The sequence below is a fragment of the Myotis myotis genome, unplaced genomic scaffold (genome assembly GCF_014108235.1).
Source record: "Myotis myotis isolate mMyoMyo1 unplaced genomic scaffold, mMyoMyo1.p scaffold_m19_p_10, whole genome shotgun sequence".
Taxonomy (NCBI): domain Eukaryota; kingdom Metazoa; phylum Chordata; class Mammalia; order Chiroptera; family Vespertilionidae; genus Myotis; species Myotis myotis.
The window spans coordinates 23,665,044-23,671,885 of NW_023416314.1; the positions used below are offsets into that span (position 1 = coordinate 23,665,044).

At 50.1% G+C, this 6,842-nt stretch overlaps 1 pseudogene; it reads left to right on the forward strand.

The window, feature by feature from the left end:
- Window positions 1-4,952: 4,952 nt before the first annotated feature.
- Window positions 4,953-5,100, forward strand: LOC118665581 (annotated as a pseudogene).
- Window positions 5,101-6,842: the final 1,742 nt, after the last annotated feature.

A 6,842-nucleotide genomic window follows, 5' to 3' on the forward strand; every position in this document is an offset into this window, starting at 1 on the left:
ACTCACAGAAAGGATTTATTGCCCTCAAATTGAGGAGGAAGCCCTTCCCCAAGGCAGTTGCTGTGGCAGATGTTTCTTAGAGGCCTGGGCTCTTCCCTTAAGGAAGGAAGGGGTGTAGATGAGCATCATCATTGCCTGGGGGTGTGGGCTCGCTGGGAGGGGCAGCCACCTGGAAACCAGGCCCCAGAGTGCAGCCCGCTGCCCACCATGCAGGACCAACCCGGCTGTTGATGGACGCCCTCAAATATCCTCACACTGTACTTCAAACCAGTCACTGGCGCTTTATCCTGAATGCTTTAAAAATGAATTTACCCAAGCTATCCCCAATCTGCTGCTGGCAGCTATGGAACTGTAAAAAAAAATCTGAGCCAACATTTACAGGGTCTGTGTGGCTGCTCTTTAGAAATCAGAAGCTCCGACACCCACGGCCTGACTCCCAGCGCGGCCTCCATGGCAGCTGCCCTCTGAGGAAGGGCTGTGTCTCAGGCCCGACCTAAGTTGGTTTACTCGCCCATCATGCCTGCCTGGCTCCTGCAAGCATCTGATTGAGACCCCATGGCTTCATTAGCTTCATCAGACATTTGGAGCAAAAGCCACCTTTGGAGCAAATGCCATGAGGTTGCGGAGCTCTTTGGGTTATTAAATCCTTTCAATGACAATATAATTCCTGTATGTACGATCCATGTGTGTAAAGAGGAAAACAGCATCCAGTACTCTTCCCACCAGTCCACACCTGCCTGACCCTCGCTTCTGCCTGGATCCCAGCACACTTCCCTGTGACCCCGTCTCACTGGCTGCGTCCACCCACACCCTGTGCCCCTGCCTCTGAGCTCATGTTCCCAATGAGCAGCTTATACTTGGCAGCTCCCCTCAAGCAAGAGTGAGAGAGCAAGAAAGTATGCTCAGGACAGAAGCTACAACCTTTTTAAACCTAATCTTAGAGGCAACAAAAGGCATCACTTTTGCCAAATTGTATTTATTAGACATGAAGGGAAGAGGTTACTCAGGGACATGGATGCCAGAACACGGATGGTCATCTACTACACATATCTTCCATTCATTTTTCCTTCCTTTCCCTGTCCATTCTCACTCCCTCACTGCTTCCTTCTAGTACTTACTGTGTGTCTATTATGGCCCAGGAGCTACATCAGGCACTGGGAATTGTAGACCCTAAGAAAGAAGATGCCTACTAAGAAGGGCTCCTGGTGGCTAACTGGGCTCAAATTGGAAAAAAACAAAAACAAAAACAAAAAAATAAAAACAGAGCCTAGCATCCATTTCTACACAGGGCTCTCGTGCAAACCACACTTCAGGGAGCAGTAAGCTGTCTGCCACCTTCTGGCTGCACTATGTTCCTGCCATCTGAGCCAGTCCTTACAAAGGAGTTTCTGGAATCTCATTTCAACCAATAGGACTGAAACTTTCCCATCCAATCTACTCCCCCCCATCTACATCTTCACCAACCAATCAAAGAGGCTCAATTCTGACCAATTAAGACAGTCCCTTTTGGATTAAACTGTGAGGCTCTGGAGTCCTCATTTGCATAAGGATGGACCAATCAGGGACCAAGGGCAGGAACTATCTATCCTATATAATAAAAGGCTAATATGCAAATCGACCAACCGGTGAAACCACCAGTCGCTATGATGCGCACTGACTACCAGGAGGCAGATGCTCAATGCAGGAGCTGCCCCCTGGTGGTCAGTGCGCTCCCACAGGGGGAGTGCCGCTCAGCCGGAAGCCAGGCTCACAGCTGGCGAATACAGTGGCGGTGACAGGAGCCTCTCCTGCTTCCGTGGCAGCACTAAGCATGTCCTACTGATAGCTTAGGCCCTAAGCCATCAGTCAGATATCCCCTGAGGGCTCCCTGACTGAGAGAGGGTGCAGGCCGGGCTGAGGGACCCCCCCCCCCCGCCTGAGTGCACGAATTTTGTACACCGAGCCTCTAGTATATATATAAAACCCTAATATGCACATAGACCGAACAACCAAACAACTAGTTGCTATGATGTGCACTGACCACCAGGGGGTGCGCACGGACCATGGCTGCCATCGGCAGAAGGCAGCAGAGTGCGGAACATGGCAGGCAGGCTGTGGCGGGATGGTGGAGCAGGTGAGCAGGGGCACCAGACCAAGGTGGGGCACTGGTTGCTGTCATAGGGGCGAGCCTCTGGTGGTTACTGAAAATTCTTTGCTCCCGCACACTGCAGTCCTGCCCGGTGCCTGCACCTGCTGACGGTGCCAGCCCTGCTCACATCCACTGCCGGCGCCGGAGCCACTGCTCGCACCCACTGCCAGCACCTGGCAATGGTCCCGATCACTCAGTTCTGTCAGCAGGTGCCAGCGGTGGCTGCTGGCCCCAATCACCCCTGAGGGCTTCTCCACCTCCCCCTGCTCCTGAGGGACAATCAGGGCAGCAGCTGCCACTCACACCCAATGATGGCACCAGCCCCGCTCACACCACTGCTGGCACTAGCCCCCATCGCTCCACACCGTCAGCGGGTGTGAGCGGGACCATGCCGTCAGCACGTGGGAGCGGTGGCGGCGGGGGGCGGGGGGAGCTGCCGCCAGAGAGAGGACCAGGGGCCTTGGTGGGAGGGGCCAGGTGGGGATGCAGAGGATGGGCTGAGAACCGCCCCTGTGCCCACCGCAGCCTTGTGGCCCACAGTTCCTTTCAAGGAGCACGAATTCATGCACGGGGCTCCTAGTTATCTATATCACTCAGCTCCCTGCTGGCTCAAAGAGCTCACTTTCTCTTTTCATGGAAGACTGAAGACTGTTTTCTTGCTGGAGCTGAAAAACCAAAGATATCTCACTAGAGCAGACCAGTGCAGGCTAGAGAAGACGGGCAGGCAGGGAGCAGAGCTGCCTCACTGGAGAGGGGCCTGGCTGTGGGCCGCCTCACCCCAGGGCCACCTTGCCCCAGCACCTCCTAGCAGCCCTGCTATTTCACAGCCACGCTGCTCCATAATTGAGCTGTAACATTGTCGAGCTGTTCCAAGCCATGCTGTTCTCGTAGCCATGGTGTATTGCAGTTGATTGTTCGCACAGAATGAAATCTCCCTCTTCACCGCATCCCAAATTAGGGATTCCTGTTGGTGCCAACAACCATCAGCTGACAGAATACAAAGTCTGAAAACACAGGTTCCCAGCCTAGTGGAAGAGAAAGGGCCAACAAAATTAACTGTTTCCCAAGCGTCAATCACTCACCCATTGGCCATAAACATGAACATCCCAAACCTTTTCTTACTCAATATTTTCCTTTAAGTTGATTCTCCTCTAGAATACAACCTCACCCTAAGCCAGTTCTTCACCCTGGCTGCCCATTAGCCGCACACAGGAAGGCTGCTCAACCTGGGGGTGGAGGTGGGGTTAACACAGGGAAGTTATTCCCACTCCCCACATTTACGTTAGCACCCACTTATGCCCACCCCAAGAGGTCACCAGCAGGGAGATGGCAGCTTCCCTGCGAGGAGACCCACCTCCCTGCCCTGTGACTCCAAGCTCTGCCGCCTTATTCTCCCCACCCCATCCCCATCCCCATGTCCCCCCAAACCCTTTACTCGTTTTATCTCTCAGGAACAAAAGAGCAAAACTAGGTTGTTTCAGCCAGGCACAGCTGTCATTGAGGAGAAAGAACTTGGCTTTCTTAATAAGAGATGGTACCTTATTGTGGGCACTTGTGACCCCCGGTGGTAGAGAAGGGAAATACAGGCAGTGAAGTCAGGAAGGAAGCATCTCTCACCAAAGCCCCAGGCTAGAGCCTCCACTTACACTAAGCAAAACAGCGCCTAGTGGGGGCAAAAGCACCGCGCACAAGATAAAGCACCTCCACTTCTCACCTCTCAACAGGCACGTTCCCCAGGACAAAAACAGCCAGAAGATACAAATGCCCCTGTCCTACCTGCATCTTGTCCCTAGCATTTGGGGTGGGCGATTCTCTGTAAGTGGGACATCTCCTGGTGCCTGAAGGCAGCTGCAGTCGGTGGTGAGCACACCAGCTCTGCACAGACTGGCTCAGCTCTGACAAGCTGGGTGGCCTTGGGCAAATTACTTAACATCTTTGTGCCTCAGTTTCCTCATCTGTCAAAACAGGATGAAAATAGTGCCCTCTCAGAGGGTTCTGAGGCTAACCTGAGTTAATATAAGACATGCTCACAATAGTGGCTGACTCATAGAATATTAAAAATTCCAGGAGGTATCCCTGTGTACTCGGCTGGCCATAGTATTGTCCTCTTCACGGAGCAAAGCAGAGGCTCAGAGCAGTTCTCCTTCAGCATGACTTCGTTTTCTCAAGTGGAAGATGGAAAATTTGAACCCAGATTAGGATTCTAGACCTACTAGTCTCTAAGCCCTGGCCCCGTAGCTCAGTTGATTAGAGCGTTGTCCTCATACACCAAGGTTATGGGTTCTACCCCTGGTCAGGGCACATACAAGAAGCAACCAATGAATCCACGAATAATTGGAACAACAAATGGATGTTTCTCTCTCTCTCTCTCTCTCTCTCTCTCTCTCTCTCTCTCTCTCTCTCTCCCCCCACACACACACACACACACAGTCTCCCTCTCTTTCTCTCAAATCAATCAACAAAAATTTTGTGTTAAATGGTGGTTAAAGAAAAAAGATCCAGTAGTCTTTTCCCTATACCTGTATGGGCCCTCCTGGGAGTAGGGGCTGGCTGTATAGGGCTTCCACTGGAAGCCTCAAATCCCTGAGGTGGGTGAGCTGTACATAGAGCTGGGACATGTAAGCTAGAGCATCCACATGCCAGTGTGCAAGGACGCAAGTGCAGAACTGAACTGGGGTGGGAAAAGAAGGTGCCAGGCCATAGGCGGGGAGGGGGGGAGAGTTGGGGGGGGGGGGTCAGGGTTGGCAATCCCTGCATTGACTGCCACATTTGAGCACAGAATGCTAAGAGTTCCAGGAATTCTAAATTCAAACCTGGCTTTCCAATACTTCCCTGGCAGGGCAGGGGAGACACCATGATCATGAAGGTGGTTTTCCTAGGACAAGGCACTCCAGATATGCAATTTCCCCAGATGTGGGAAACTCCACTGCATAATCTATGGTAATGGGGGGAGGGGGAGGTACTGGCTTTCCAGGTCATCTTAAAAGTGAATTTCTCAAAGTAGGATAAAACCTTTTATGTAATGATTTGCTACCTTGATATAATTGTTAAATATTTAGACATACTAGAGACCTGGTACGTGAAATTTGTACACAGGAGGGGGGTGTCCCTCAGCCCGGCCTGCACCCTCTCCAATCTGGGACCCCCTGGGGAATGTCCGACTTCCCTCTTGCAATCTGGGATCCCTGACTCCTAACCACATGCCTGCCTGCCTGCCTGATTGCCGCCTAACCGCTCCTCTGCCGGCCTGATCGCCCCTAACCGCTTCTGCCTTGGACCCCCGCCACCGTGGCTTTGTCCAGAAGGACATCCGGATGGATGTCTGGAAGATGTCCAGTCTAATTATCATATTACCCTTTTATTAGTATAGATGCTATGTGGACCTCTGCACTCTAGCCTAGAGCCTGATAAATGAATGAATAGATCTTATCCCTGGATCTCAGCATTTGCCACATGGAGTGTCTGGATGAAAAACACAGATGAATGGTTCATGCACATCAGTCCCCTCAATGGCGAATACATCTTATTTGAGGTGGAGATCCAGTTGCCCAGTGAGTAATCTGTGAAGGATGACATGATCCTTCTCAGGGCAGCTCTTACTTGATGCTTCCTTTCTGTAATTCAGTGACAAGTGTAAGTAACTGTAACAGCTAATATCTGCTGGGTGCTTATGTTCAGGCACTGCTTTAAGCCCTTTATATGGATTAATTCATTTAATATTCATGATCCTAGGTACTGGTATCTAAATATAAGTACTGGTATCATCTTCATTGTACAGATGAAGAAACCTGAGACTCAGAAAAATTAAATGACTTACCCAATAACACACAGCTAGTGAGTGGCAAACTAGAGTTACATCCCCAGGCACCTTGAGTACCATGTGTTGTGGTGTATGCAGAAGCACAAGTCCTCCTGTGTGCCCCCTAGTTATCAATCAAATCCTGGAATTGACTAATATTCCCACGTCTAATTTCTACATTCAGTCTCCTCTTGTAGACTTAGGAATGCAGAGATAAGACAAAGAGCATCTCGTGGTAAAGAAAGTTATTGGATTTTCATTTATTAATTACAACATCAAGGGGCCTGGATGGGAAAATAAATCATAGCTCCTAACGGTGAATTTTTCACATGCTGTGAACTTTAATTAGGAAGAACATTGACTTTCTGCAAATGCTCTAGTTTCCATTGTTAGAAACAAAAAGCCCAAATCCCAAAGTGAAAGTAGAGAATCCCTTTCCTTCTCTCAGGCCATGGGATCACCAACATCAAACTCGAAGGACCCCCAGTTGTAGTCTAAGCCAGGTCAGAGTTGGAGATTGTGGGGATGAGGATGGGAGAAGAAGAAAGGAGGATATGGACTCAAGATTAAGGAGTCACCAGAATACTATGTCCCCAGATTTTCAATAGGTGCTCACATTCTCCCACGGGGAGCAGGAGGTGGAGGAAGGGGTGCCTTTACCAAGGTCAGGCTCAGTATCAGCTTGATCTATGACCTCCCCTGGGGACATTCAGAGCCACTGGAGGAATATAGGGTAGTCTCACGTGGTATCAATGCTAATCAACAATTTAGATAAATATTTTTGCCTGATAAAATGTTTCTATTTCAGTGCTATTTTAGGATGTTATTCTCTGCCCCATTGTTCATAATAGCAAAAAATGGGAAACACCTTCTGAATTCTCTAACTGGCACTCAATTAAGGTCAATTCTTTTTTC